This window comes from Bison bison, unplaced genomic scaffold (genome assembly GCF_000754665.1).
Source record: "Bison bison bison isolate TAMUID 2011002044 unplaced genomic scaffold, Bison_UMD1.0 scf7180017864365, whole genome shotgun sequence".
NCBI lineage: Eukaryota > Metazoa > Chordata > Mammalia > Artiodactyla > Bovidae > Bison > Bison bison.
Genome location: NW_011494937.1, coordinates 1,779,658 through 1,798,136, shown reverse-complemented (window position 1 = coordinate 1,798,136; position 18,479 = coordinate 1,779,658). Strand labels below are relative to the sequence as shown.

At 46.8% G+C, this 18,479-nt stretch overlaps 1 protein-coding gene across 1 annotated transcript in view; it reads right to left on the bottom strand.

The window, feature by feature from the left end:
* CACNA1A (calcium channel, voltage-dependent, P/Q type, alpha 1A subunit) overlaps positions 1-18,479 on the bottom strand; it is a 255,016-nt gene that overhangs the window by 235,956 nt on the left and 581 nt on the right.

Here is an 18,479-nt window from a genome sequence, read left to right as displayed (position 1 = left end):
GGCTAAGAGGAGATCTGGCCCTGTACAACAGAAAGATTAGGAAGCAAAACGTGAATAAGTCCTATATTCCAGAACTAATTTCTTAAAAATTAACACATTTATGTACGAAGTGCTCACTACCCACATCCCTGGCCCCCTACTTAGCACAAGGAACCATCATATCATTTATGCTCACGGTCCTGGGAGGGAGATGCCAACAGGTCCTTGGTTTTACAGAGAGGTGAATCCACAGCTCAGAGAGGGTAAGTGCCTTGCCCTAGGTCACACAGCTCCAACTCCAGTCCACCTACTGTCTGAGTGTTCTTAACTACCCAGTGCTCTCTGCCAATCCCAGCTGAACTTTAGAATCACCTGGGGAGTTTTTTTAAATCCCCATGCCTAGGGATAGTCCTGGACCAATCTCATCACCATCTGTGGGGTGAGGCTCAGGGCATCAGCATCTTTAAAACTTTCAGGTAGACTGCAACTAGAGCCAACCTCACCTGGGGGATTTTGCTGAGATACAGTTTGGGATTGAGCAGGTCTGGGGTGAGGGACAGAGATTCTCATTTCCAACAAGCTCCCCTCCAGGAAGGTTCTGCAACAGCACATCCACAGAATTTGCCACGATGACGGAATGCTCTCATCTGTAAGGTCTGATACAATAGTTACTAGCCACACATGGTAACTAAGCACGTGACATTTGGCTGCTGCAACTAAGGGACTGACTTGTTTATTTTGTTTAATTGTAATGAATTTTTAAGTGGAAATAGCTCTGTGGGGCTAGTGGCTACCTTACTGGGCAGTGTAGGTCTAGACAAATTCCAAGGAAAGAAAGATGCAAGACATCCAACAGGTTAGAAAAAATTATATCCTCAAACTTGAATAAATAACGTAGAGTCTTGAAAATAACCCAGAGCTCATTCTCTTTGCCTGTGTCATTTTTCTTCTTAATTTTTGGCTGCACCACCCAGCATGCCGGATCTTAGTTCCCTGATGAGGAATCGAACCTGCACTCCCTGCAGCAGAAGTTGGGAGTCTTAAACACTAGATGGCTAGGGAAGTCCCTGACTACATCTTTAAGTGACCCAAGACCTGGCACAAAGGATGAGAAGACATCTTCAAGAGCCAAAAAGTTGATTCTTCTCCGTTCTTTTTTTTTTTTTTTAAAGCATCTCTCACCTGCTCAGAAACCCTCGCCTGTTCCCTTCATCAGCCCTACCTTGGGTCTCCCCAACCTACCCCTTTCACCATCTAGACAGAATCCTCTAGGAAAGAGACCGCCAGCCTCACCACACCTGCTCCTCATCTTTCCTGCTCCCTGCTGCTGCTGCTAAGTCACGTCAGTCGTGTTCGACTCTGTGCGACCCCATAGACGGCAGCTCACCAGGCTCTTCTGTCCCTGGGATTCTCCAGGCAAGAACACTGGAGTGGGTTGCCATTTCCTTCTCCAATGCATGAGAGTGAAAAGTGAAAGTGAAGTCACTCAGTCGTGTCCGACTCTTCGAGACCCCATGGACTGCAGCCTACCAGGCTCCTCCGTCCATGGGATTTTCCAGGCAAGAGTACTGGAGTGGGGTGCCATCGCCTTCTCCGTCCTGCTCCCTAGAGCGACCCAAATCAAGCCCACACCTCTCCTCAGATCTCTTCTAGTTCAGGTGTCAGTACCAACACCCTCTGTCTTCACCACCCTGTCTTCTCTCCTGCTTTATTTCTGCACTGTAGCACTTAACCGCACGTCAACTGGAGCCTTTACGTGGTCCTTGGTCTGTCCCCCAGCTAGATGTTAGCCGCATCAGGGCAGAGGTTTGGGTCTGTCTGTCTGTGTCTGTGTTCTAGTGCTTGTACTAAGGAGAAAGCAAAGAGCTTCAGCCACCTGTCAAGCATCTACACTGTGCCAAGCATGATATTTTTCACTCATCATATTGATTTCATCCTTAAAACATCCCTGGGCAGAAAATACTATTCCCATTGTGCGGATGAAGAAACTGAGGATCGCTGAAGTTCAGTATCTTTCCTCTCTGACAGTTGGCAACACCAACTGTCAGAGAGGGCCCCAGTCCTGGCTGACCTCAATGTCTCTTAACTATTCCCTTATACTATCTCTTCCTATAGGCATGCCAACCTCTCTGAAGCACACGTTTTCCCAGGCATAACCTGAGCATCTGCCCCATCTGGGCCTTTGTTCCTGCCATGCCATTAGCTGTCCCATGAGGTTTCCCCATTTGTTAGATGTGAGACCTTGGCAGAGCACTGGTGCAAGCCAGGAGTGGAGGAGACCACCTTCCAGAAAAAAAGAGTGGAGTTAAGATGCCCAAAGAAAGTAAAAGTTGTTTCCAGCAAGAACGAGTCCTCGTCCTTCAGAGCCAGGGATCGAGTTTAGTCTCTGAGCCTCAGTGCGAACATATGTTACACGGGGGCAAAAATAAACCCACCAAGCCCGCAGGACTGATGTAAAGATTAAATCAAAGAGCTTCCCATCTAGCCTGAGGACTCCTAAGCTCTCCATACAGAGACGCTACCAACTAGACTTGAAAAACACTTCCTCTTTATTGGAGCTCCAGTGAAATTCCAGGCACGAACAGGCATAAGGACTGAAGAGACGAAACCCATCATAAATGCGGCAAATGATCCAGTTGCTTTTGGGGGGACAGCAAGGCGCAGATCCTGTTTGGTTAGCTGGAAGAGCTGTGACTAGCACTAAATGCTTGGACAGCTTGCTCTAAATCACGTGGTAGCTACTGCACCCTGAAATAAGAGGGTTTTCAGCACCAACATAAGCACACAATAATAAGGGCAAACTCTGATTCCACACCCACCATGTGCCAGGCATTAAGTGCTGTTTAAGCCTTATAACAACCCCACGAGACAGGAACTCATGTTATACCCATTTTACAGATGAGGAAATTGAGGTCCAGAAGGTGAAGTACTTGTCCAGCATTAAGAGGTTGGAAAGAAGCAGAGCTGGGATTTAACCCAGGTAGCCTGGTTCTACAGCCCTCCCTCTTAACCACTACACTGCTTCAAACCCGACGTAGAATCAAAGAACCCCTCAGTGTCTATAGAACCTGGTGCCACTTCCCCAAAAGCTATCTGTGACAGATGTCTCTAGAGAAAATGGAGCTAACGATGCGACCAGGGACATCACAAAGGAAACACAGATAGCCCGTATGGATCTGGAAAATGCTCTGCATCTTTGCAAACTGAAGAAACGTATATTGCATCACAAAGAGAGTCCATTTTTTTCACTTATCTGATTGGTTATGATGTAAAATCAAGGACAGCTAGCTGGGCCACATGATCAGGGAAACAGGACCTCAGAGTTTAAAAAGACACAGTCTAGCTGTTCCTGGCAACCTGGCCCCAAAGCCTGATAGATGACCCAGCCATGCCACCTCCAGCAATCTGTCCTAAGGAAATAGTGAGGTCCTCGTAGTGTGGCTGGTATTGGAGGAAAGACAGCAAAACACTGTGTACACACAAAAGACCCTATTTTCTGTGATGGAAAACAAAAGGTATACACGTGTCAGGTGGAAAACAGGAATGATGCTGCCATTTCCTTTGGAGTAAAAGTCTTCTCTGTGGTCCACACAATCTACCCTTGTCACCTGCCTCCCTGCACCTCCCCTCCCTTGCCTGACACATAGGAGGTGCTCAGTAAACATTTTTGAATGAATGAAATTTATCATGAATGCACTCTTCTCCCCCTTCACATCTCCAAGCTTATCTGTCTCAGGGGTGTCCTAGACATGCCCAAGGCCAGCCTTGGGTGTGGAGACTAAAGAAACAGAACCACTGTCTCTTCCAGCAGCACTCACCATGCCAGGAGCCCAAAGAAAGTGAGACACGATTTAAAAACTGGGCAACAGAAGGAGAAGGAGAGAGAAAGGAAGGTTGCAGCAGCTTTCATTCCAACATTTTCCAACTCCAGCTGAGACTTCCTTCTATATACTCATCTATATTTACATCAACGAATCTGTCAGTAGCAAGCCTGTTGCTGATAGTGTGGGATCTAAAGTTCAGAGAAAGCTGGCTCAGACACCCAGCTAGCAAGAGAAACTGTAAGTAAAATTTAAGTAACCCCCAAACCCTAAATCCACCCACTCAAGGAATCCGTGACATCTTTTACATCAAGATTTCTCAGTCTCTGCAATATTGACACCTAGGGTTGGATAGTTTTTCATGGATGGGAGCAGGAGTGTGCCGTCCTGTGCATTTTAGGATGCTCAGTACATCCCCAGCTTCTATCTGCTAAGTACCAGTGGCACCCCGCCCTCCACATTCGTGACAACCAAAAATATCTCCAGACATTGCCAAAAGTCCCCTGGAAGGCAAAATCACCCCCAGTTCAAAAGCACTGCTCCACATGCAGCCTAGGAAAAACTCCAAACCAATCAACTGTTCTTTCCATACTCCTCCTCGACTTCCCAAATTTCAAGTCACCTAGTCTCCAAATCTCTTTTCAGATTCAAGGAAAGAGGCAGCAACAGTTTTAAGACTTGAATGCAACCTCTAGACCAGATTATTTTCAGTCTGAAAATATTCAGCACTGTGGACACAGCTTTACGCACAAAGATGTTCATTGTGCTGTTGTTTATAAACAAAACAAATGACTGGGGTTGGTTACAAGAAGTATGGTATATCCATAAAGTGGAATGTCATCAGATATTAGCAACAGTCTTTTCTGGAGTTGATGCCAACCCATACAGCACCACTGTGTGGATTTAAATAAGACACCCCTTTTGCAAGTTGTTAGGTCCATCTGTCAAAAGATTGTCATAATATCTTCATTTTGCTAGAACAAGATACTTAAGCTTTCATCATCTGAGAAACTAAAATAATAAATGTACAGTTATGATAGGAGATACAATACCCTTGTGCAGTGTGCAGTCTATACAGCTCTACACGGTAGTCCTGATGTTGCTGTCCAGGAATATCTAGTGGCATGGAAATGTGTTCATAAAAGCTTATATCCATAAGCATAGATGGAATGAAATAGATTAAAATGTCACCAGAGATTCGCTCTGGATAGGAGAGTATGCATGTATTTCATATTCTTTGTACTTCAGATATTCAACAAATGAAGAGGATAGGCCTCCTGGAGGAGGTTACTTTTGGGCTGAGACTTAAACGAAGAGAAGGAGTCAGCCATTGGGAGACCTGGAGAAACAATGATGCAAGCGGCGGGAAGCGCCAGCACAGATGCCTCCAGATGCAAAAGCCGGATTTGAGCAAAAAGGGTCAGTGAGGCTGGGACAGAGTGGAAGGGGTAGAGAATGGAAGAAATGAGATCAAAGACAAAACAGGGACTTTTTAGATCATGAGGGGCCTTGTAGAACCTAGTACATCTATAATCTGCAATCTCTGACCAGTGAGGAAGCATCTGGGACATTTACCCAACCTACTTGGAAGAGAGATATTCCATTAGCCCACCACTATTAACCAAGGGAGCAAAATCCAAGGAATTCCACTTTTAGTCCCAGTACTGAAATTAAAAAAAAAAAATGGAAGTGCTGTTTCCAGAATTTTAATAATCTTTGTCAAGAACACTGTTAATTTTCCTCATCACTACTCAACAAACACTCGTGCATCATACAATGTGGGAACTGTTGGGGGATGTGAGGAAGGTACATCACTGTTCCCTGCCCTCAAGGAGCTTTCTAATGAGAGGTAAGACACAAGCATACCATCTTACTGCTTTTCACAAAGCAAGCAAGAGTCACTTAGCATTGAGGGTGGTAAGTGGAAGGATTCAATCTCCAAGCCAATAAGAACATCAAGTATCAGAGACCCAGACACGGACACCCACCCTTCCACACACCCTGAGATCTAACACCACCCATCCACCCACCCATCCATCCATTTCCATCCATCTATTCATCCATCCATTCATCTTTTTACTCTTCAGTCCAGTCACCTGCCATCTATTATCCACTCATATATTTGCCCATTCATCCTTTCTTTCCTTCATCACTCATTCATTCATCCATCTGTCCACCACCCATCTCCTTATCACCCATCAATCTACTTACCCACCCACTTATAACCCATCCATCCAGTATCATTCATCTTTTCTTTGTCTCATCAATCCATCCTGCCCTCCTTCATTCCATCTAACCCATTCACCTATTTGTCCATCTGTCCAACCCTCCACAAATCTATCCAACTATCTACTCATCTGCATAAGATACTTCTCCCCTCTAAATCACAAATATTCATCAATGATCCTAAACTTTAGACTCTGTTGTGATTAGGAACAGGCCAAATTGTTAAAATTCTACATTCTAACAACTCTTCCAAAAAATTTTGACTATTCTAATTTGTGCAAGACCCAAATGCTCCAAGTCCTTATAAGACCTGCACAGAAGCTGGCCTATTCTCACTGGTTTGAAGTCTTTGATGTCTTCAAAGATGGTACACTTAGAAAGCAGGGTATGGTTAGAAGAAGGGGAAGTTGTAAGCAGACTGGAAAGAGCCTGGCAGTGGGGTATAGGGAATGGGAGAGGAAGTTGATCAGGGATATAGACAAGGATTGCTGAGATGAGAAAAAATTTGCCTGGGCCTTGGAATCATGGAATTCTAGTATCTACAAATATTGATAACATGACCCCCCTGATTGTTTTCCCCTTGAATTCTACATTGGCGCAATGGTGGTTCAGTTGATAATCCAGGAAGATGGGGTCTCAAGATAGATACCAAAGAATAAGAGAGATCAAGGGGATTAAGAGCCTTGGCAAGCAAAGGCAGAATAATAACTAATACTATGCAGCACGTAGGACTTTCCTGGTGGCTCAAGTGGTAACGAATCTGCCTGAAATGCAGGAAGCCTAGGTTTGATCCCTGGGTTGGGAAAATCCCTTGGAGAAGAGAATGGCAACCCACTCCGGTATTCTTGCCTAGAGAATTCCATGGACAGAGGAGCCTGCCAGGCTACAGTTGATGGGGTTGCAAAGAGTCAGACACGACTGAGCGACGAACACTTTCACTTTCACATAGCACCTACTATGTGTCATGCACTATTCCAAGCATTGGGTCAGAAAGGCCACTCAAATAAGCCCATCCTTCCTTCTTCCCTCTCATCAATCCATTGTTCCATCCATCCATATATAAACACATATAGCGCTAAGTTCCAGGCACTATTTTCTAAGCGTAACATGTATTAACTAATTTGATCTTCCCAGATAGGTGCTATTAGAACCCCCTTTAGACAAACTGGGAAACTGAGGCATAGAATAACTTAAATGACTTGAGCAAGGTCACACAGCTAGTGACTAGCAAGAGTTAGTATTGGAACCCCATTCCCCTGGCTCCAGAGTCCATGCTCTCAAATCAGCCCTGATACTCCTCTACTAACAGCAATTGCCAATGCCTAAGACACAGGTTGACTTTCAGAAGACAAGGAAGAACAGAGGCTGTCTGGCTGACCCAGCCCTTAGAGAGAAGGATGGGTAGACTGTGAAATGGCTTAGCCAGTGCCTGTCAGATGGCTGGTGTTCCATAAATGCTGATGAATCTCAGCTGATTCTAGCTGAAGCGACATTCCCAAGTACACAGACTAAAATTAACACCTTGAATTCATTCATTCCAAAATTATTTATTCAGTACTGCAGCACTGTTCATAATAGCAAAAAAAAACAAGAAACCTGGAAACATCCCAAATGTCCATCATCCAGGAAGGTGGATAAATTGTTGTATCATCGCAGAATATAATATTATACAGAGAAAAATAAATGACCTCCAGCTACACTCAAATAAGAGAGATGAATCTTAGAAACATACAATTGAGTGAAAAAAGCAAGGGCAAGTTCCAGAAGGCTAAAAAGGCTCAGAAACCACGAAAGTAAAACATTAGAGTTAAGGCATATGTAAATGTGTGATAAAACATCTTTAAAAAGAAAGAAAGGGAATAAGACACACCGAATCCAGGGGCTTCGCTGGTGGCTCAGTGGTAAACAAGCCGCTTGCCAGTGCCAGAGACATGGGTTCGATCCCTGGTCTGGGAAGATTCCACACGTTGTGCAGAGCAACTAAGCCCATGCGTCTAACTACTGAGCTTGTGCTCCAGAGCCTGGGAACCAGAGCTACTGAAGCCCGCGTGCCCTAGAGCCCGAGCTCCAATGCAAGAGAAGCCACCACAATGAGGAGCCTGCACTCCACAACCAGAGCGCAGCCCCCGCTCCCTGAAACTAGAGAGAGCCCACGCAGTAACGAAGACCCACCACAGCCTAAGTAAATAAATGAATAAATAAATAAAATTACACACCCAATCCAAGAGAGAGTGTTGCCTTTGGGGGAGTGAGTGGGGGAGGGGCGGGAAGCCAAGGCAGGGTCAGAGGCTATAGGTAGAAGTAAATTACTGAGCATGTTCTAGTTCAGAGGGATCCCCAAACCAGCAGGATCAGCAGCTCCCGGGAACTTGCTAGAAATGAAAATTCTCGGGTTCCACCCGAAACCTTTTGAATCGGAAACTCTGGGGGCAAAGCCCAACCACCTGTGCTTCAACAGCCCCCCAGGACATAGTGGTGTGGGCCCAAGGGTAAGCATCTTGGCCCTGCAGCAGGTGCTGCTGACGCTGCAGGCCTGGGGACCACACTTTGGGAGCCACTGTTCTAGTTCTTTACTCAGGTAGCGGATCCATCAGTGTGTTTCCATATGGTATTAAAATAAATAAGGAAAAACAAACGAAAGGAGAGACAATATTCAGAATGTGTTGTGAACCCAGAACAGGATTAAAGCAAGTCACTGTTCAAATAAGGTGCAAGAAAACATCTCAGAGTCACGTATTCAGCTACTGTAGGTGCCAAGCACAGGGCCAGAGTGGTGACCACAACAGACCTAGCCCTGGCAATCATGGATCTACAGTATCCATTCTGATACTCTCCCCCATTCCGATGCTTTTTACAAAATAATCATATCCACCACATGCTTTCATGTATCTTTTAATCCTCTCATGATGTCCTGGTTGTAGGACTATTATGCCCATTTTACAGACGAAGAGACTGAGGCACAGCTACTGGGAGTTGGAGCTAAGATGCACAACCGGAGCCACCTATTCCCAAACCCTTTGCTTCACCTCCACCCGTATCACCTTCCCTCCCAACCTCTTCTCCTTTTAGCCTCCAACCCTGGTGCTTATTACTCAAACAAGCACATCCCTCCATGGACACCACAAACATTTCATAGCAGCAAGTGAGGATCAGCAGAGGTTCCCATGCCCATTATTACTAATAAAGGAAATGATAAAGGTTAATGGAACAAAAAAACACAACAGGTTCTCCAAACTTATGGTTGCTGGCAGGGGGCGGGGGAAGGATGGGGAGAAGGGACAGTTAGCGAGCTTGGGATGGACATGTACACACTGCTATATTTAAAACGGATAACCAACAAGGACCTATTTTATAAGACAGGGAAATATCCCAATACAAAATAAGAAGTCTTTTTAAAACAAACAAACAAACCAAGAGTGCCTCTTCAAATAAAGAAAATCCCCTTGCCAAAAAAAATTTTTGTTAATTAAAATTAAATGGATAACCAACAAGGACCTACTGTACAGCACAGGGCACTCTCTTCAAGGTTATGTGGCAGCCTGGATGGGAGAAGAGTTTAGGGGAGAATGGATACATGTATATGGATGGCTGAACCCCTTTGCTGTTCTCCTGAAACTATCACAACATTGTTAATCAGCTATACTCCAGGATCAAATAAAAAGTTTAATTTTAAAAAAAAGTTTTAAAAAAGGATATAGCAAGTTCTGGAAGGTCAGAAACTGGGTAACCCCCTCACAGAACAAGTTCTAGGTCTGTACCCAAGTCTCGTTTAAGACGAATCTGTCGGTTTTATTCTTAAGATCAGACTTCGCCCTCCTGCAAACGCTTGTATAAAAATACTTTAAAATTGGTTTAAAATTATATAATACTTTACGCACAGACCTAAAATGAGAACAGAACTTAACAGCATGAATATTATTTACTGGCAGGTGGGCGATGAAATTGCGTTTTCCTTCATTGCTCCGTGGAGGGGGCGGGGTGGGCCTCTTAAATAGTGTTGTTGGGGGAAGGGCTGCTAATACCCGAGTTCCAGGTCCAACCTGAGTAAAGAACACCTTATAGGAAGACCCAAGAATGTTCCCAAGCTGAAAAGAAGATAAAGCCGCCTCTGACCCAAGAGAGACGACAAAACTTGATCCGTATTTAACTCTGGAATTTCGCGCTTCAGAGCTGGGATCTCTCTCGCATTAGCTGCCTTAAATAAGTAGCTTCCAAAAGCACAATTCATTCCAAGATAAAGTCTCAGCTTTTCAGAGGAAAAAAAGTTACTTATCTTCATCTTTCCTGGGCACTGGCACCATCTCTGGCTCCCTACATCCCTGGGGTGTTAAGAATTCACTAGTAGATCGATAGCGAGCCGGAAGCAGCTGAATAGCACAGGGAGCTCAGCTTGGTGCTCTTCGATGACCTAGAGGGCTGGGATGCGAGGGTGGGTGGGAGGCTCAGGAAGGAGGGGATATATGTATACCTACAGCTGATTCACATTGTTGTACAGCAGAAACTAATGCAACACTGCAAAGCAATTATCCTCCAGTTAAAAAGAAAAACTCAACAGTAGGGCCACCAAAGTCCTTGTTAGCCCCAAATTGCTGGGCTTTTCAAGATGTTAAAACCAGGACAGGGCCAGGCAAACAGGGACATCTGGTCACCCTACCCAGACAAGGACTAACGCCCGGTGGTTTTTGAACACCTGGATTCCTCTCCTGGAATGTTCCTTGTCTTCCTCTATGCTCCCAGGAAGTGAGGGAGAAGGGAGAAAGAAGAAAGACAGAAACCGTTGGGGAAGGGAAGGGGATGTAATCTAACTGCAAAGCTGAGCAGGGGTCTACTGCTCAACTCTCAGGAGTCGCCCAGGACGGCCACAGCAACTGTCCTAGGCCTGCGGTCTCCATCCTGCGTCGGACCCTTTGGCTCAGAAGAAGGAGAAGGGGCGGGGCAGGGAAGCTAATTATACACTTTGAAACTCCCTCACCTTGTCACCCACAAAGGAAGGAACCAAGGGAGAGGAAGACAATTTTACCTCAGACCAAAGAGAATAGAAAAATAGGTCAAGTGGCCATGTATTTCTCCTCCCCGCCCCCAACTTAAAGCTTCCAGAGAGAAAGGAGAACGCAAATGGGCTTCCAAAGGGGAAAGGGGGAGGGGAGGGATAAATTAAGGCTTTGGGATTGAGATAAACAGACCACTATATAAAAAATAGGCAAACAGCAAGGACCTGCTGTACAGCCCAGGGAACTGTATTCAATAGTTTATAATAATCTATAAGGGAAAAGACTCTGAAAAAAAATACATATGCATAACTGAATCTTAAAGCTTTAAGCTGTATATCTGAAACTAACAACACTGTAAATCAACTGTATTTCAATTTAAAAGAAAAGGGTGCACGCTCAGATTAATAAATCCAAACCAGCCAGTCAACAGAGGGGCCCTTCTCTCCCACTCCTACCCAGAGAGCCTGGTTTCTCGACAACGTTTCCAAAATAGAACGTAAGGAGAAGAAAGTACTCTCCAATGTGATGGTTCATGCATTTTGGAGCTTTCTCCGTAACAGGAAACTGGGCTGAGCATTTCTCATGCCTGATCCCCTGTGACCTCCTCGAGAGTCTGCCCAGGAACATGAACTCAGAAGCAATATCCTCATCAACTGCATGAGGAAACTGAGGCTCTGATGCTCAAGGCCCCTCGTGAGTCATCTGAACCCAGGCCTGGCTGACCTAAAGCTCACAGTGCTCTCCCTCACCTCTGTTATATTTCACGGTACCACCTGCATCCTTTTATGAGGAGTTGAGTTAGCATCCCTGGAAATGTATTAACTGGGGTTTCAGGATGAACGATAGACCCCATATCTCTGGACTGATTCCACCTTCCTAGCGGTGCCTTCCATTGTTGAAGGAGTGCATGTGTGTGCTTGCTACTGGGCGAGCAATGGGGCGGGGTGTCCATAAGCTCCAGGTACCCAACAGAAATCAAGCCTGAATATTCACTGGAAAGGGACTGATGCTGAAGCGCCGATACTTTGGCCACCTGAAGTGAAGAGCCAACTCACTGGAAAAGACTCTGATGCTGGGAAAGATCGAGGGCAAGAGGAAAAGGGGGTGGCAGAGGATGAGATGGCTGGACGGCCTCACTGACTGAGTGGACATGAATTCGAGCAAACTCCGGGAGATAGTGAAGGACAGGGAAGTCTGGCGTGCTACAGTCCATGGGGTCACAAAGAGTCAGACATGACTTAGCTACCGAACAACAACCCAACAGATGTCCCCTCAAAAGCCCCAGGGGAAGACTCCACTCTCAAGGGGCCACTGCTCCCCGATTTCTCTAGCACTAACACTTCAGAGATCTTCTTTGGTCTATTAACCTCATGTATACACATGCCTCCCATCATCCCACCATCCGAACCTAAAACCCACTGAAAACCTAAAACATGGGTACACAGGTGAATCAGATCCCTATAATTTGGAAAATGGGTAAAGAGGGACATTTTTGTCATTCATTGGACAAACATTTATGGAGTACCTACTTTGTGCCAAATGTGCTGGGGTGGCAGTGGGGAAAAGGGTGGTGGGCAAAGGTCTCACAGCCTCAGAGGTCGACTTTTTATTGCCGAGGCACCGAACCAAAGCACCCCTCTCCATCAGAGACCTTCTTCTGCCACACTGGAGATCCCACTCCATTGCTAGACTTCAAACCAGAGCAGGCACATAGCTTCATATGACATCCTCACCTCTTCTAATTTCTCCGACTGGCACTTACTGCTATCACTTCTGCTACTCTCCACACATCCACAACCCTTTATGCTAAACCCTTGAGGCCAGACGCACTTTGGAGCTTAGAACACGCTGCTTTTAAAGGGACCACAGGATGGGAATGCAAAATGGCACAACCACTTTGGAAAACAGTTTGGCATTCTCTTACAAAGCTAAACACATTCTTACCACATAACCCAGCAAACCTACTCCTGGGTATTTATCTGAGAAATAAAATGTACATTCCCAAATGTTCCCACTAAAACCCATCTACCAATGTTTGTAGCAGCTCTATTCATAATCGCCCAAACTGGAAACACCCAAAATGTCCTGGGAAATGGAAGAATGCACTCTGCTCCAACCATCCCATGGAATACGACTCAGCACTCAAAAGAATGAATAAATGATACACACAACAACATGAGTGAATCTCAAAGGCTGCGTACTGTCTGATTCTATTTATATGACCTCCTAAAAAAGGCAAAACTGTAAGGATAGAAAGAGTCTTCTCAGATAGCTCAGTGGTAAAGAATCCGCCTGCCAATGCAGAAGCCGCGATCCCTGGATTGAGAAGATCCTCTGGAGAAGGAAATGGCAACCCACTCCAGTATACTTACCTAGGAAATCCCATGGACAGAAGAACCTGGTGGGCTACAGTCCATGGGGTCGAAAAGAGTCGGACACAACTTTGTGACTAGACAACAGCAATAAGGATGGAAAAAAGATCAGGGCTTGCATAGTGGGATGCTGACTCAGAGAGGACCAGGGGATATTCTAGGTTGATGAAATTATTCCCTATTTTGATTCTGGTGTTGGCTACATGACTGCATGCATCTGTCAAAACTCAGAACTGTATGCTTAAAAGGGTGAATTTCACTGGAAGTAATTTATATTGAATACTTCAATAAACCCGGTTTTTGAGAAAAAGAAAAAAAAAAAGGATGCATCTATGATGTGACCTGGATGCTCCAACTATAACTTGTGGACAAACAGCATGGTCAATCCCTGGAGGCTTGTTAGAAAAGACCCCACCCCAGTGACTTTATGGTGCAATGGTAGCCTGTCTGACTCCAGCGTGCGTGCTAAGTTGCTACAGTTGTGTCTGACTCTGTGACCCCATGGACTGTAGCCCACCAGGCTCCTCCGTCCATGGGATTCTCCAGGTGAGAATACTGGAGTGGGTTGTCATGCCCTCCTCCAGGGGAATCTTCCTGACCCAGGGATGGAACCCATGTCTCTTATGTCTCCTGTACTGGCAGGTGAGTTCTTTACCATTGAGTCACCTGGGAAGCCCCATCTGACTTCAAACCCCACTCCAAACTTGCTGGACAAAACTCACCATTTTAACAAGGCAATCCTCACACTCAGTTAAGTCTAGAAAGTACTACAATGTATATAAATAACACTTGCAGTGGGATGGCTGGAGCAGCACCCCAGAATCAAGCATACCTACCATTTCTTCAGTAAAATATACCAAAATGCACACCACGCTAAGTCACTTCAGTCATGTCCAACTCTTTTCAACCCTATGGACTGAAGCCTGCCAGGCTCCTCTGCCCATGGGATTCTCTAGGCAAGAATACTGGAGTGGGTTGCCATATCTTCCTCCAAGGGATCTTCCCAATCCAGGGAGTGAATCTGCACCTCCATGCCTCCTGCATTGGCAGGTGGGTTCTTTACCACTAGCACCATCTGGGAAGCCCAAAATGCACACCAAGTAGGATCAATGAAGACCGTAAATTAAGAGTAGACATTGGGGTCAGCTCCAGGTAGGTTTTTAACTCCTCAATGAGCTGATCTTTTATTTGTCAGCATTTGGGGATTGTGGAGGGGAAAAAAAAATCCCAAGGGAAAAGTCACACTAATATCTACTCCACAGAGTTTTGCTCTTCTGGAAATATCTGCCACACTGATCTAGGAGAAGAATCAGATAGCCATTCTCCCTTGCCCTTCTAGCACAATCTACTTTTCTGAGTGGGCCAAGGCTCTGATAACATGCTCCAACATCTCCCAGGGCGTCGACGTCTGCTTCCGATACAGAACATTCCTCTTTAGAGAGTTTTTTATTAAAAAAAAAAAAAAAGTGGGCATCTGATGTGAGGGCACTCTGGGTTTCTCACTGAGATTCCTGAAAACAAAGGGTGAAAACCTGGGATCCTGCATGTGCTTCAGGAGAAGGAGCAGGATAAGACAGAGACCAGAGTCTGCGGCTCTTGCCATGGCCCACATTCCTACACAGTGCTCAGGGGACGATCTGCTGGCATCAGCAGGGCTGGAGGAAGATGACATTCACACTGGCACCGGGGAGAGTGTCAGGAGTGAGTGGCATTAAATGGGGGCTTGAGGAAGGTTGACAGATGTGCCTTATTGAGCTGACAGATTTGAGCTCTTTAGAAGTCATCATCAGAGCCCGTCACAGCCATATTTAAATCAGCCTTCCCATCCACGAGAACACGGAACCCAGGTGTGTGGTCCAGACAGCTCTGCTGACTGGACTCCTTCGAGAGTGAAGGAAACCAATGGAAACCCGAACATCAAAGATTTCCATGTGGGTTTTCTGACTTAGGAAGAGAAAAATGAAATTCCTGAGAATCTCTTTAAATCTGCTGGCTTCAAGCTGAAGCTGCCGAGGACAGTGGGGTGCGGAAATGGAGCTTGGGGCGGGGTGGTGGATCACAGTGGCAAAGTGCCCGTGAGCATGGAGAATGCAAGGTTGCACCCTCCGCCAGCGTACCATGCTGGAATTTGCATGTGGAGGTAACGCTTAGGCCCTAGGAGCCCACAGCCAAGTTCATGGGATGCGTAATGACTCCTCCTTCACATGACAGTGAGAAATCTGCTTTGCCCACTCACCTGTGACCCTCAGTAAATGCTACTTCCAGGTACACGTCATCCGCTCTTAGGTACAAACTCAAAGAGAAACGCCTTCCCCACAAAGTTCCACCAAAGACACACACAAGAATGATCCCAGCACCACAGTCTGGAAATTACTCAAATGGCCCTCAACCATAGAACGGAGAGCTACACTGCAGAGAGTCAACAATAAAGTAGCACACAGTGTTGAGAAGGAAAACCAACAATGACCTGAAGTGACATGGATCCATCTCACAGACAGATCGTTGAGCGGGGAAAAAAAAAAGCCAGACACAGAGGAACACAGCCTCTGACTCCATTTCCAGGAGGCTTAAAAGGAGTCCAAATGAACCCATGGGGTCAGAAGTCGGGGTAGCGGTAACCCTTGTAGGGGGATTAACTGGAAGGGGGCAGGAGGGGACTTTTGGGGAGCTGGTCACTTTCTTTTCCTTGGCCCAGATGCTAATGGCATGAATGTTCACTTACTAAGTTGGACTTGACTTGGGTACTTTCCTCTCTCTATATAAACACAGGGAAATATATACATATATGTAAGTCATTACTTTTAAAGTTCTAAATAAGTACTTAAACACATTTTTGAATGGCAGAAATATTTGGATACTCAAGTCAATGTTCTGCCCCGGTACCCTGACTCCTCCGTGTTTCCATACATCCCGTCTCTTTGCACTGGCCCAGATTTCCTTACCCAGCCCCCATCTCTCTGTCCCCTCCCCTCTCATCCTCTCTCCTTCCCCCCGCTCCTCCCCAGAAAGCTCAGTCCTGGATGATTCTGCTTGGGGACAGATTAGGGGAGTGGAGAGCTCTCCCCTTTGACCCTTTGAGAGTGGGACTGTATAATGTGTTTGCTGCCTCGGGCCCAGAGAGTGAACAGAAACTGACAGCAAACAGCAAAATGCACAAACTCATCACGAAGCTCCTGAGAGCATGAAAGCCAGAGAAAACCTCTCAAGGACCGAATGCTCTCAGGTCACCTGCATCTCTCTTTTAAGATTCCTCCTTCCAAAGGACTGTTGCCATCCCCTCCCCAACAGTCCTCTGATCTGCAGGATTCAAGCTGGACTGGGGTGAGCTAAGGACACATTTGGACTCCCACCTTCTTCCTTTCCTCTTAGAAGACTCTAAATACAGGCTCCGGAAGGCAATCTAAAACCATTTTCAACCCGGAAACCTGTCAGCCCAGTGAATCCTTCCTGGGCACCTCCGACTTATCTGATCCTGCACACACTGACATCTTGCCATTCTCTGTGCCCTCCTACTCCTCCAGGGATTGAGAGGAGACAGGCAGAGTGAATACAAGACGCCGGACCATTTCAACAGATCATCACAAGGTTGAAACTTGGGAGGCAAAGACCTGGCTCCTGCCTGGGGCACCCATCAAAATGACATCATGATTAGTGGTACACCCCTCCCAAAAGACAGCCGCTGAACCTCTGAATTTTCACCACCCTCCAAGTAGACTGTTCACACACACTCCAAAAGCTCAGAGCCCTCTGTTGCAGTTTCGGCGCCCAGAAGCCCAAATCCTGCTCAAAGTGGATCCACCAGCCAACATGTTCCTCCAATAAGCAACCCCAGGACCACCCAGGGCTCAGCCTTGTAGGGTGTATAACAGTCAAAACCATATGCAAAGAGGATGGGGGACTCATCAGTGAAGCCCAGGGACCAGCCAGTCCTGTTCATTTTTACACTGAGGGCAGCCAGTTGGAACTCAGCCGAGGAGCGGCACACTTGGGCACGGCACGGTGTCCGGCCAGCCTGGGGAGCAGGGTGCATTCCCCCGACTTGGAATCTGGGTCATGCTTAGATAACTGCTAGAAAGCCCGACTAATTACCCATCCTTGCCTGCCTACATCTCAACAGATGTTAAGCCCTCCTCAAGGTTTATTTCAAGCAGGCACGAATTTAAAGAAACACAGGGGGATCTGCATTTTAATAGCATCTCCACAGAGGGAAATCTGGACTCCACCTTCTTCCTCTGGAGCTTTAATTTAAAAAAAAAAAAAAAAGGCATTTACCTGCCCGAGATGTCCACATGGAGGCTGACTCTCCTGGTGTCCCCTCCTGGGTCTCTAGGGTGGAAGAAGCCGATTCCAACCCAAGGCCTGACACGGCACCCCAGGAAGGACCTGGCACCTCATTTTCTCTTGTCCTGTCTTTCTTATGGAAGTGGCCCATCCTGGGTCTTTCAGGTCAGGGCCCCAGATGGGGCAAACTGGGATGTATCCTACACCCCGAAAGATGATGAGATCCCTAATCAGTGGCAGAAGGCAATGGAACCTGCAGACATGGGGGAGAATAAATGCCCCTCATCCCTTCCCAGCCAGCGGCCCACTAGGGAATATTCATTCTGGCCAGTGCTGGCCCCTCCGTATGAAGGCCATATGCTCTCATACTGGCTCTTGGCCCTGGGAGCCCCTAGGTCCCCTCCTTGAGAGGGCGGCCCCCAACCTCGGGGCCAGCAGAGGTGGAGAGGCCTGAGAGCTGAGACTGGGCCCGGCTCTAGAGCTAACCGTGGACTCTGGTGAGGGGCGGCTAGGGAAACCCAGCCAAGGCCTTCCCCCGCCCCGGTCCTTCCCCTGCCCCGGCCAGAGCACCCAGGCCCTGGCCGGGTCCATGCTCATTCCGGAGAACTCTGACCCACCCGGAACTGGCTCTAAAGGCCCCTGTACGACCCCCAGGGCCCAGCCCTCCTTCCGAAATCGGTCCTTAGAAGGAATCCACTCCCCCTGGCCCCCCCCAACCCCAAGCCTGCACAGTAGCTCAACCCAGATCGGGGTGGAGAGACGCTCCGCACTCCTCCCTGGTGCCCCCTCTCCCACCCCCTGGAAGACCC